This window comes from Pongo abelii, chromosome 7, assembly GCF_028885655.2.
Source record: "Pongo abelii isolate AG06213 chromosome 7, NHGRI_mPonAbe1-v2.0_pri, whole genome shotgun sequence".
Lineage (NCBI taxonomy): Eukaryota > Metazoa > Chordata > Mammalia > Primates > Hominidae > Pongo > Pongo abelii.
The window spans coordinates 67164416-67179109 of record NC_071992.2 but is presented as its reverse complement, the minus strand read 5'-3'; positions in this window follow the sequence as shown (position 1 = coordinate 67179109).

The following is a 14694-nucleotide window of genomic DNA, read 5'->3' as shown; positions in this document are numbered from 1 at the left end:
CCTTTCCATGATGGAAGAGGTCCAGTATAATCAACCTGCCACTAGGTAGCTGGCTGATCACCCCAAGAAATGGTGCCATATCAAGGGCTCGGTGTTGGTCTCTGCTGTTGGCAAATTAGGCACTCAACAGTGGTCGTAGCCAGGTCGGCTTGGTGAGCGGAAGTCCATGTTGCTGAGCCCATGTGTAACCTCCATCCCTGCCACCATGGCCACTTTGTTCATGGGCCCATTGGGCGATGACAGGGGTGGCTGGGGAAGAGGCTGAGTGGTGTCCACAAAACGGGTCATCCTATCCACTTGATTATTAAACTCCTCCTCCACTAAGGTCACCTGTTGGTGAGCACTCACATGGGATACAAATATCTTCACAGTTTTGACCACTCAGAGAGGTTCATCCACATACATCTAAATTTGTTTGTCACCAATTTTCCAATCATGCTTCTTCCAAGTCCCTGACCATCCAGCCAAACCATTGACTACAGCGCATGAATCAGTATATAATCGCACATCTGGTTATTTCTTCCATGTAAAGTGCACAACCAGGTGCATTGCTGGAAGTTCTGCCTAGTGGGAAGATTTGCCTTCACCACTGTCCTTCAGGGATGTCCTAGAAAGGGGCTGTAGTGCTGCAGCTGTCTACTTGTGAGTGGTGCCTGCATATTGTGCAGAACCATCTGTGAACCAGGCCCTAGTCTTCTCTTCCTCTGTCAACTGATCATAGGGGACTTCCCATGAGGCCATCGGTGCAGGCGAAGGGAGAGAAGGCAGGGTGGCAGGAGTGGAGACCATGGGCATTTGAGCCACTTCCTCATGTAACTTACTTGTGCCTTCAGGACATGCTTGATCCTGATCACATGTATTCCACTTACATTTGATGACAGAATGCTGCTGTGCCTGAACCACTTTATGGCTAGATGGGTCAGAAAGCACCCAGTTCATTATAGGCAGTTCAGGTCGCACGGTGACTTGATGACCCAGAGTCAAACATGCAGTTTCCACCAAGGTCCAGTAACTTGCCAAGAGCTATCTCTCAAAAGGAGAGAAGTTATCTGCAGAAGATGGCAGGGCATTGCTCCAAAATTCAACAGCCTGGACCTGTTGCAGAGCCTTCTCCTGTTCTGGACCCCACTCAAAACTGGCAGCCTTTTGGGTCACTTGATAAATGGGCTGGAATAACACACCGAAATGAGGAATGTGTTGTCTCCAAAATCCAAATAGGCCCACTAGGTGTTATGCCTCTTTCTTGGTTGCAGAAGGGGCCAAATGCAGCAACTTATCCTCACTTTAGAAGGAATATCTTGACAGGCCCCACACCACTGGACCCCTAAACATTTTACTGAGGTAGAAGTTCCCTGAATTTTAGTTGGATTTATTTCCTATACTCTGGCACCCAAATATCTCACCAATAAGTCCAGTGTGTTTGGTACTTCTTGCTCATTGGATCCAATCAGCACTGTGTCATCAATGCAATGGACGGACCAGCGTGATATCTTGTGGAAGCAAAAAATGGTCAAGGTCTCTCCGAATAAGATTATGACACAAAGCCAGAGAGTTTATATATTTCCGTGCTATTTACAATAGCAAAGACATGGAATCAATCTGGGTACCTATCAATGGTGGGTTGGATAAAGAAAATGTGGTACATACACAACCATGAAATACTATGCAGCCATATAAAAGAATGAAATAATGTCCTTTGCAGCGCCATGGATGAAGCTGGAGGCCATAATCCTAAGCAAGCTAACACAAGAAGAGAAAACCAAATGCCACATGCTCTCATGTGTAAGCAGGAGCTAAACACTGGACACAAATGGACACAAACATGGGAACAATAGACACTGAAGATTATTAGATGGGGGAGGAAAAAAGTGGGTGTGGGCTAAAAAAACACCCATTGGGTACTAGACCAACTACCTGGGTGCAATATATGCATGTAACAAATCTGCATATTTACCTGCTAGATCTAAAACAAAAGCTGAAATTTAAAAAAAGAAATGCAGATTAATACCACAAAGGGATATTGTCATATGTCAGAATGTTACATAGTTTGTATATTTGTTCCTGCCCAAATCTCATGTTGAATTGTAATCCCCAGAATTGGAGATGGGGCCTGGTGGGAAATGATGGGATCACAGGGGTGGATTTCTCATGGATGGTTTAGCATGATCGTCTTGGTGCTGCCCTTGTAATAGTGAGTGAGTTCTTATGGGACCTGGTTGTTTAAAAATGTGTGGCACCTCTGTCCCTCTCTCTTGCTCCTGCTCTGGTCATATGATATGTCTGCTTCCCTTTTGCCTTCTGCTATAATTATAAGCTTCCTGAGGCTTCCCCAGTAGCTGAACAGATGCCAACACTATGCTTCCTCTAAAGCCTGCAGAACTGGGAGCCAATTAAACCTCTTTTCTTTATAAATTACCGGATCTCAGGTATTTCTTTATAGCAATGCAAGAATGGCCTAATACAGAATGAATATTATTAAAAAGTCAAAAAAGAACACATGTTGGCGTGGGTGTGGAGAAAATAAAATTCTATACATTGCTGGTAGGAACGTAAATTAGTTCAACCTTTATGGACAGTAGTATGGAGATTTCTCAAATAACTAAAAATAGAACTACAACTTGACCCAGCAATCCCACTACTGGGTGTCTACCCAAAGGAAAAGAAATCATTATATTAAAAATATGCCCATACAGGTATCTGTATCACAGCACTATTTACCATAGCAAAGTCATAGAACCAACCTATGTATTTATCAATGGTTGGATAAAAGAGAAAGAGAGATATATATATTAAATATATATTATATATTTTATATACATTATATATATGATATATATATATAAAATGAAATACTATGCACCCCCAAAAAAGAATGAAATCATGTCCTTTGCAGCAACATGGATGGAGCTAGAGGCCATTATCCTAAGTGAACTAACTCAGAAACATAAAAACCAAATACCACATATTCTCACTTGTAAGTGAGAGCTAAACAATGGGCACAAATGGTCATAAAGATGGAAATAGTAGACACTAGGGACTCCAAAAAAAAGGAGGATTGTGAAGGGGTTAAAAAAAATTACCAGTCAGGTACAATGTTCACTATTTAGGTAGTGGGTACACTAGAATCCTAATCTCCATCAGTATGCAACTTACCCATGTAAGAAACAAGCACATGTACCCCTTGGATCTAAAATAAAATAAAATAAAAAATAAAAAACAATTGATATTGTTAAAATGAGCAACTACCCAAAGCAACTTACAAATTCAATGCAATCCCTATTAAAATACCAATGGCATTCTCCACAGAAGTAAGAAAAAATCTTAACATTTGTATGAAACCACAAATGACCCTGAATAGCCAAAGCAATCCTGAGCAAAAAGGATCCTGAGCAAAAAGGACTTCAAAATATACTACAAAACTATAGTAACCAAAATGTCATGGTATCAGCATCATAGTACTGGCATAAAAACAGATAAACAGACCAATGTAATCGAATAGAGAACCCAGAAATTAATCCACATATCTATAATCAACTGATTTGTGACAAAGGTGCCAAGAACACTCACTGGGGAAAGGACAGTTCTGGGAAAACTGGAAATCCACACCCAGAAGAATGAAATGACCCCGCCTCTCATCTTATACCAGAATCAATTCAAAATGGATTAAAGAACTAAGTGTAAGTCCTAAAGCTATAAAACTACTAGATGAAAACATAGGAAAAATGCTTCAGGATATTGGTCTGGGTAAAGATTTTGTGAATAATATCTCAAAAGCACATCACATAACAACAACAACAAAAACCCAAATGGGATCATGTCTTTCATGTTTTTTCCTTTTTTTTTTTAGCAGACTTTTTTAGTATCCAACAAAAGGGATTACATCAAACTAAAAAGCATTTGTGAAAAGTGAAGAGACAACCTATAGAATGGGAGAAAGTATTTGCTATTCATTTGACAGGGGAGATTAATATTCAGGATATACAAGGTCTCCAAACACGTCAACAGAAAAAAAAAAAAACAATTTGATTAACAGATGGGCAAAGTTTCTGAACAGAAATTCCTCAAAAGGAGACATACAAATATGGCTAACAAATATATGAAAAAATGCTAAACATCGCTAATCATCAGGGAAATGCAAATCAAAACCACAATGAGGTATCATCTCACCCCAGTTAGGAGGGTTATTCTAAAGAAGGCATACATGTGGCCAACAAGCATATGAAAAAATGCTCAACATCCTAATCATTAGAGAAAGGCAAATCAAAACCACAATGAAATATCATCTCACACCAGTCAGAATGGCTACTATTAAAAAGTTAAAAAATAACAGATGCTGGTGAGGTTGCAGAGAAAAGGGAACGTTTACACCTTGCGGGTGGGAATATAAACTAGCTCAGTCATTGTGGAAAGCAGTGTGGCAATTTCTCAAAGAATTTAAAACAGAATTACCATTTGACCCAGCAATGCCATTTTTGGGTATATAAGCAAAAGAATACAAATCATTCTACCATAAAGACACATGCACGCATATGTTCATTGCAGCACTATTCACAATAGCAAAGACGTGGAATCAATCTAAATGCCCATCAATGGTAGACTGGATAAAAAAATGTGATACATAAACACCATGGAATACTATGCAGTCATAAAAAGAATGAGATCATGTTATTTTCAGCAACATGGATGGAGCCAGAGACCATTATCTTAAGCAAACTAATACAGGAACAGAAAACCAAATACCGCATGTTCTTGCTTACAAGTGGGAGCTAAATATTGAGTACCCATGGACACAAAGAAGGGAGCAACAGACACCAAGGCCTACTTGAGGGTGAAGGGTGAGAGGAGGGTGAGGATAAAAAAGCTACCTGTGGAGTACTATGCTTATTACCTGGGTGACAAAGTAATCTGTACACTAAACTCCTGGGACACAAGTTTACATACATAACAAGAAACAAAGTAAGAAACCTGCACATCTACCCCTGAATCTAAAATACAAGTTAAGTCCGGATGTGGTGGCTCATGCCTGTAATCCCAGCACTTCGGGAGGCCGAGGTGGGAGGATCACTTGAAGTCAGGAGTTCAAGACCAGCCTGGCCAACATGGTGAAACCCCATCTCTACTAAAAATACAAAAATTAGCCAGGCTTGGTGGTGGGCACCTGCAATCTCAGCTACTCTGGAGGCTGAGGCAGGAGAATCACTTGAACCCAGGAGGTGCAGGTTGCAGTGAGCCGAGATTGCATCACTGCACTCCAGCCTGGGCAACAGAGCAAGACTTTGTCTCAAAAATAAATAAATAAATAAGCAAATAAGTAAATAAATAAAAGTTAAAAAGAATCCGATTTTTTAAAAATAAAAAAATTGTAAAAAGTTTAGTAAAAAGATCCTTTTTAGTCTCTCTGAAATATAGAAATAAATACATAAATGTTTAGCTTTTTTATTTTATAAAATATATTTGTATACATGTTCAAAATTACTTTGGTTCCAAGAAACAGAAGCAATCTGATTTAGATTAAGCAAATAGAGATAATCTCTGAGTTAGGGGGGCAATCCTTGGGTTCAAACTTGGCCTCTGGAAGGACAATAATTGGAAAGCTCCTGGAACCTTAGCATTGAGAATTTGCAGAACTTCCTCCAAGCACATTGCCGTTGGTAAGATCCAGGTCTCAACATGTCACTTCTACACCCATTCCAAAGTGGAAGTTCTCAGTAAGGACAGTCTGACTGACTCATACTGGATCAGGTGTTGACAGCAAAGAGTGGGCTTTTCCTAGGAAATAAAACTGCAGTCCACTTGCCACTTTGTCCCCTAGAGGGCAAACATTTCCAGCAGTCTGTCAAATGTTCTTGCTTCCGTGAAATATTGAACATCTCTTCAATCCATTTGCTTGAGTTAAATACCAAGAAAAGAAGCTATAATAGGGACAAGAAAGAAGAAGCTGCCTTCTGTTTATTTTGCTAATTCCACTGCATTGCTGATTTATCACCAGTGTGCAAAAGGGCCGTCAGTGGAATGTACTTGGTTTGCTGTAAAGAATTAGAATCTCACTTAATCATCATTTAGAGTTATGTTACTATTATTAAAACAGCAGCTTCCAAAATTAGAATTTTAGTTCTGCAGCTTTAAAATATTTGTGCAATGACTTAAAATATGAAAATATCAATACATGAATTTCTGACCTGTGTTCTAATGGAAATGACTCAGCAATGCTTATTAGAGTAAAACCTAGACAATAACCATTTATTTTTGAATGTGTAGCATGTGCAAAACATTAGGCTGAGCAGTTTCTCATGTTCGTTAATTTCATATGACTAGGAGGTAGAAATCATCAGTGTTCAGTCTCATTTTAAAGATAAAGGGATGGAAGCCAAGAGATTTTTAATAACTTCCTCAAATTTAAGCAGATAACAAGTAGCAGAGTCAAGATTTAATCATAGGTTTTTTGACTCTAAGTATGACATTCTTTGGACTATATTACACTGCCTCAAATAGTATAAATCTTTCCAGTTGGATCTGAGTCCAGTGGGTACATTGTTATTCCTGGGATGGACGTGCTGGTGTCTGTAGGGCAGATTGGACTGGAAGTGGAGTTCATGAATCAGCTTGGACAGAGAGAATGAGTTACATTAAAAAAAAAAACCCCAAAGTCATAACCAGAAAAGGCAAAAGCATGCAGAAAATCTTAGATGTGAGTCCAGGGTACAACAGAGACATAGGATTGGTATCTGTGAAAGTAAAGACAGAGTAGAGGAGTTTTGAAGAGGCTGTGGTTAAAATATTTAAGAGCTGGGCATGGTGGCTCATGTCTGTAAACCCAGCACTTGGGAGGCCAAGGCAGGAGGATTGCTGAAGCCCAGGAGTTTATCAGCCTGGGCAACATAGAGAGACCCCATCTTTACAAAAAATAAAAAAATTTAGATGGATGATGTGGTGTGGGCCTGTAGTCCCAGCTACTCAGGAGGCTGAGGCAGGAGGATTGCTTGAACCTGGTAGCTTGAGGCTGCAGTGTGCCATGATCACACCACTGCACTCGAGCCTGGGAGACAAAGTGAGATGCTGTCTCAAAAAAAAAAAAAAAGATATTTAAGAAGCAGAGTGTGAACAGGAGTAGATTAGATATATTGAAGTGCACAGTTTAAAGGAACTAAAAGGAGCTGGGTGTCTCCTTTCTTCCTTTCCTCTGTACTTTGCCAAGCTTCACAGAACCAGGGCTTCACTGAGGCCTGTTCGTGGGAGGCTGTGCTGTGCTGGCAGCATCTGGGAAGTGACGTCCCAGATGTGCGCCCCCAGCCACAGGTATCCTACCGAATCAGGCACCAGCAACTGTTGTAGGTAGTACATGGCATCTAGGATCTCTTGCTCCAATGATTTGGGTTATATTTTCCCTAAAATGAGTATAAGACCCTTCTGAGTATACTGTTAAGAGAAAGAAATGGTAAAGATCAGTGAGATGAGAGTGGAATGGGAGTTCTAAGCTATATGATTTCAGATACCAAGATTATCCCCAATGATTGGTGTTTTAGATGGTGCAAAGCGGCTTCCCCCTGACTGACCCCAACCGCCTTCAGGTTAAACCCATATAACACAAAGCCTCATTCACAGACCAGGTAGCTATTCCCAGCTTTTCTCTCTCTCTGTCTTTGTTTTTTTGTAGGGGGTGGGTTTTTTTTTGTTTTTTTGAGAGTGGTCTGGCTCTGTCCCCCAGGCTGGTATGGGTGATCTCAGCTCACTGCCGCCTCCACCTCTTGGGCTCAAGCAATCCTCCCCTGGGCTACAGGCACATACCACCATGCCCGGCTAATTTTTGTATTTTTAGTAGAGACGGGGTCTCGCCATGATGCCCAGGCTGGTCTTGAGCTCCTGGCCTTGTGATCTGCCCTTCTTGGCCTTCCAAAGTGCTGGAATTACAGGCGTGAACCACTACACCTCACCAGCAATGCATTTTATATTGTCTTGGTGAATGGAGTTTCTTCAGGGACCTCAGAAGGAATAGTAGGCAGATCACCCCTAATGGAATCATAAGAAATACCCCATTTACCAGGACTTTTGAACTTCTTTCTTTTTAATGCTTTAGTGATGTCCTGACATTTGACCTCAATGACTGTGGAATATTGCTGATTTCAAGCATCAATCATCCAGCTGAAAAGACTATTAATACCACTCACAAAGCCTCAAGCCAACCCAATAAATCCCACATCCCAGATGAGATTGTATAATTTCAATAAACTCAGACAGATTGAGTCCCTTTTTCCATCCTTCTTGGCCTTACTTCTTTTTTTTTTTTCGAGACGGAGTCTCCTGCTGTCTCCAGGTTGGAGTGGCGCGATCTCAGCTCACTGCAACCCCCGCCTCCCAGGTCCAAGGGATTCTCCTGCCTCAACCTCTTGAGTAGCTGGGATTACAGGCACGCATCACCATGCCCAGCTAATTTTTGTATTTTTAGTAGAGATGGGGTTTCACCTTGTTGGCCAGGATGGTCTCGATCTCCTGACCTCGTGATCTGCCCACCTCGGCCTCCCAAAGTGTTGAGATTACAGGTGTGAGCCACTGCGCGTGGCTTGCCTTTCTTCTTAAGAATCTATTTCCACAGATGCCCCTGGGCATCAGTCAGTAAGTTTGGCAAAATTATCTCTTTCTAGAGCAAGTCTTATTTCTCCTCATCTGGGATAGTTGAGGATCTAACTCAAATAGGCCTGGAGGCAATGAGAGGTAGCGGGGTGTGTCCTGAGGAGAACTGTCATTCGTAAAACATTGTTTATAGGTGTATCATTGAAATACTTGTACTTTGAAAAGGACTGATTTCCTCTGTGTAGGGGTGGTGGAATGAGGTGGAGAAGGGAATTTCAGTGAATTTAGATGATCAAATTTAACTTCATTCATTTCTGCCCATATGTCCCCATCCCGTGACTCAGAGACCCATGTCTTCAGAACAGAACCTTTATTTTAGCATGAGAGGTGAATGGGTCAAGCATTCACATGGTGTTGTAACTCTGCTAGTATTTCCAAGAGACACTGGCTTGATTACATCTCAGTTATTCCTACTCTGTGATTAGAAGTTGAGATACCTGTTCCATTGCCATGGAGGGCTTTCTGGTTCTCTATGAATGCACTCAATTGTGTGTTCAGATTCATGTTCATGTGCAAATTTGAATTCTTGTTTTTACTTTTTAATTTTCTTTTTCTCCTGGTATACTCTCCATGGCCATCAGGAGAAGTGGTGCAGCTCCACAGCCTCCATCCTTACTATTGTGTCCACAGTGTCACAGACACTTGATGACTCAGTAACTTGATCTCCATCTATACATTATGCAGTGCCACCTGCAGTGCTAATTTGAGTAATCCTGATGCTCTAGCATGTTGTAGATGACCTGTGTCCCATTTATGCCTGGTGAGAATCTTATTCTTGCATTTCTCAAATATACAACAATGTGCCGCCCAATTCCAGAATCCATATTGGAGAGTCTGCTTCCTGGAGCTATGATATGGTCAGGTTTATGTGTAAACTTGGCCAGCCTATGGTACCTAATTATTCAATCAAACACTTATCTAGGTATTGCTTTGAAATTGTTTTGTAGATGTAATTAAGGATATTGAGGTGGGGGATCATCCTGGATTATCTGGATGGATCTGAGGTAATCACAGAAGTCCTTAGGAGAGAGCAGCAGGAGGAGCAGAGTAAGTAGCAGGAGATGGGAGAGCAGAAGCAAGAAGCTGGAATGATGCAAGGGAGAGACAAAGAATGCAGGTGCCTCTAAAAGCCAAAAGGGCAAGAAAATGAATTCTCCCCCTGAAGCCTCCAAAATGAATGAAGCCCTGTTGACACTTTGATTTTAGACTTCTGACCTTTAAAAGTGTAAGAGAATACATTTGTGTTATTTTAAGCCACTAAATTAGAGGTTGTTACAGTGGCAATAGAAAATAGATACAGACTTTGGTACCAGAAGTGGGGTGCTACTTCCAGTGTCAGTGACTCATTTATCAGGATGCCAACAGGATATAGAAGACATATTCAAAATAAGATAACTTGAAGGGGTTTATTTACAAAGGGACTATTTAGAAAGATATTGCTGTAGAAGAACCACAAGTAATAGTGCAATAGTTAGGGACCTAGTGCCTCTCGTACTATAATGACTTCTATGGTGAAAAAATCAGGGCAGGGAGCACTTACTGGAATCCAGAGGAAGAATATTGTATGAATTTGCTTGCTTGCTTTTGGAAAAGGGACACTTGTAGGCATAGAAGAAGCTGAAGAAATAAGCAAACTGGCTTCACTTTCCTCCCTCCTGTGATTCCCTACTATATTTGCCATGGTTTGAACCAGGGGGCATGGCTGTTGATGAAGTCACACACACTGCCTCCTGGGACAAAGATGATGGTGGACAAAGATAAAGAGTAGATCTGAAGGGAAAAATAGGAGATTTTTAGTGCATCACATAATGCTTCTAATTACAGCCTTCAAATTGGGAATGACATATAAGAAATGAAATTACATTTATGTTGATAATTAATTGTTCACAAAATAGTTGAACCAGAATTTGTTGTGTGTGTGTCCAAATATGTATTCTTCTTTATTCCTAAAATGATTTGCAAGAATATTTATATTTTGTTTGTATCTTGTGCTGACTACTCTGAAAAAATGAATGCCAACACTGCTGAATTGTTTAAATTCTGACCACAACCATGGAAACAGAAACCAGGAGATGGCAATAAGCCTTAAAGCTACCACTTTCAATAGCAAAGAGGACACAAAGACAGACCCTCATGCTGTGTATGTTTCTAGGCCACCTGCTGTTTTCTCTACATGTCAGCCTATGGCCTGTACAAACCTAGTATGGGCCAAGCTGTTAGAACATTCACAGAAGCAAGAGAAAACCCCACACTTTCTGGCATCAATACTCAACTTAGACATAGGTAGTGTTAACAATATGCTACCTGTCTTCTGAATGATACAAAGACCTTAGAACATTTTTTAACTCCACTCACTTTTTACATGATGTCATGTAAGTTTTGTTTAGTATTTTAGTTTCACCTTTTTATTTTCCCAAATTAGTCATTGTGATTGTTGGTACTTTGTTCAGCCAATGCTAGTTTACATTTTTCATATTTTGGTCATAACATTTGGACACCATTGTTCCTTGCATCCCACTAATTCCTCTACGTTTAATTTTCTTCCTCCTGAAATGTATCCTTTACAGTTTTTCTAGTGAGAATCTGTGAGGATTTAACCTTCTCAGTCTTTGTTAGTTCAATAACATTTTTATTTTGCTCTTATTTTTGAAACAGATGGTTATAAACTTCTAGGTTGAGAGTTATTTTCCTTCTGCCTCCAAAGCAAAAAAGTATCTGTCCCAAATTGCTAATAGGGCTGAGGCCAAGAAACACTGATCTAAGGATATTATTTAAGGTATTATGTAAGAAAATGATCTAAGAATATTATGTGAGAAAATGTCTTCCTCTTGTATAATCTTGATTTTTCTCTGGGATTCTAGTATCATATTTTTGATCTCTATCTTTCATATTAAAGATGTTGTTTAGATCAGGGTTGGAAAAATACAGTTTGCAGGCCAAATCGTGTCCATGGCTTACTTTTATACAGCTCATAAGCTAAGAATTGCCTTACACTTTATTTTTTTTCTTCTTCTTCTTCCTCTTTTTTTTTTTTTTTTTTGAGGCAATGTCTTGCTCTGTTGCCCAGGCTGGAGTGCAGTGGCACAATCATGGCTTACTGCAGCCTCGGCCTCCCAGGTTCAGGTGATTCTCCCACCTCAGCCTCCCGAGCAACTGGGACCACAGGCGTGCGTCACCACAGCCTGGCTAATATTTTTGTATTTTTTGTAGAGACAGGGTTTCACCATGTTGCCCAAGCTGGTCTCAAATTCCTGGACACAAGTGGTCCTCCCACCTCAGCCTCCCAAAGTACTGGAATTATAGGCATGAGCCACTACGCCCACCCACTTCATCCTTTAAAATAAAAAAAGACTAGGTGACAGAGATGGTACTGTAAAATCTAAAACAACATAAAATATAAAACAAAAATGAGTGGGAGAGAGAAGAAGGTAGAAGTGCAGACAGGAAACACACAAGAAAATCTGAGGGTCCATCTGCGTTGCCTAACATCTGAATGCTAAGCATTTAAAGCACAGAAAAAAAGTTGAGAAGACAAAGTTACCAATAAAGTAACCCAGAACATGTTTCAAATGAAAAGATGTGAGTTTTTAGATTGGAAGGAATACCTAAGTGCCTAGTTACAAATAATTATGTAGTTTAAGAACAATCAGTGCATGGCAGAGGTTTTTCTCTACTTCTGGAGAGAAAAAACAATTTATGTCACCTACAAAGAATCAGGATGATTTTGGATGTCTTGGCAGAATACTTGAAGCAGGGAGACAAGGTAAAGACATCTTCAAGACTCTGAAGAAAATGATATCCTCCTTCAAATTCCACTCCTAATGAAATGATCACGTGTAAGGGGAAAACAAATATGTTTTCGGTCTTTAAAGCCTTCAACATTTACTGTCATGCTCTTTTTTTCTCAAAAAGCTATTGGAGGAGGGTGAGCTCCACCAAAACAATGACAGTAAGAGTAGAAGAGGAAAACGTCACAAACAGGAAACAGTAGGTCCATCACAGAAGAGGGTCAAGGGCATCCCGAGAATGACAGTGAAAGAAGACCCCAGGATGACAGCTGTGCCCTAAAAGAGGGTGATCAGTCTAGATTAGAGCAATGTGACTCAAGAGACAGATACTAGGTGAAATGTTATTACTGAGATCTCAGCAGCAATTGCATCCTCTTTTTAACCGGAGGGCACACACCCGCTTGCAAAACTCTGGCCAAGGGTCTTTCTCACCTTTGGCTTTCTTGACCTCGTGTTGATGAGGTTCCTGTAACCCTCTGCATAGTTCACCCATTGGCTTCCCGAGAAGTGGTTTTATAAGATCACAGGGTAGCTCAGTCCAGATTATAATCCAGAGAGCCTAAATTTTTATTCTTCAGGGGAACTTTATATACTGTGGGAAATATTGGCTTCTCTTTACATGGCTAAGTTCAATTTCTCATATGGTATTTCATTTTTCAAAACTGAGTAATATTTTACATAGGGACACAATCACAGAGTAATAAAACCATAAAAGAAAATAAATAAGTCAGGACAGTGGACACCTCTGGGGGGGAAAGGAAGGAGACATAATCAGAAAAGGGCCATGGCAGCCTTCTAAGGCTTTGTGACATTCTTTTATTTGAAGTGAGTAGCCTGTCAATGGGGGTTTACTATAATTTATTATTTTTTGAACAATTCATACATATTTTAAATTTGGGCAAAATAGGATAGATATAGCCTAAATAGATATAGCCTCTAGCCTAGTTAGAGACTTTGTTGATCATTTGGAATTCATTATTGACAATTTGGAATTTACGGGAGATGCAATCTTGGAAAAGTGGATTTTTGGAATGGCTTGATCAATTGAAGCTCTCTTTTTTGTGATATTTTTCATAATAGATTACAAAAGAAAGGATGATTTACATTCGATGTATCACCAAAAAGAAAATCAACTCACTGCTTCATTCGATATTGACTCTTGAGTGACTCCTACGTGCTGGCTTGCTGCTATGAGCAGAATGAGAAGATCAGAGAGTGGTCCTTTTCTTTAGGGAGCTCCTTATCTAGCGGAAGAGACAGGTATGCGACTTAATCAGACCATGAGTTCTAGCAAGATAGAGGATGAGGTAATGTACAAACCCTCCTGTCCTAGCTAGACATGCTGGAGACCCAGATACTTTAAAATGCATGGTTGGATTTTCAGAAAGAAAAGGAAATTCTCCGATGACAGAAGTGAAGAAATAACTAAAAATTAAAGAGATAAGTACACTAGTTAATGCTGTGGCTTCCCTGAGTCCGAGATATACTGATCTCCCCAAGAGGGGCTTCAATGCAGGAGGGAGATTTGGGTCCATGCAAGGTGGGCAGTTATTTGAATACCCTTACCTAACTCATTAATTGCAACCATGAACATTTAATCTTAAAACATTACGATTAAAGGAACTAAAAGGGAGAATGTAGTGGACCTCAAACCGAGGTTCTAAATTTGGGCAAAAAGTGGCAAGACGTGCCTGAGGCAAAATTTTGCTTAGTGATCTGTGATCCTGGTGCTGACGCCTGTGGAATTTACGGGGGTTATCATCGTCAAGGAGTGCAGCTTTCAGAGGGTCTGGTCAACCTAGAGGCCATGGCCATAGATGTCCTAGGCCTCTGATGTCTTGATGCATAAAGAAGCAAGATTAGGAAGGCGTCTTTTGTGCCTTCCTAATCTTGCTTCTTTATGTATTAGGAAAAGCAGGAAAACACTTCTGGGTTCAAAAAGCAAAGATCAAAGCAAAACAGCAGTAAGAACACCCAGTTAGCTCATTCTCCTCTAAACTGAAGTTATTGAAATGTAAGTGATTATGTCAAACTTGTTTCTTTCTTTTTTTAAAAATTGAGATGGAGTCTCGCTCTGTCACCCAGGCTGGAGTGCAGTAGTGAGATCTCGGCTCACTGCAACCTCTGCCGCCCAGGATCAAGCGATTCTCATATCTCAGCCTCCCAAGTAGCTGGGACTACAGGCGCATGTCACCATGCCCAGCTAATTTTTTTGTTTTTTTAGTAGAGATGGAGTTTTGTTATGTTGGCCAGGCTGGTCTTGAACTCCTGACCTCAA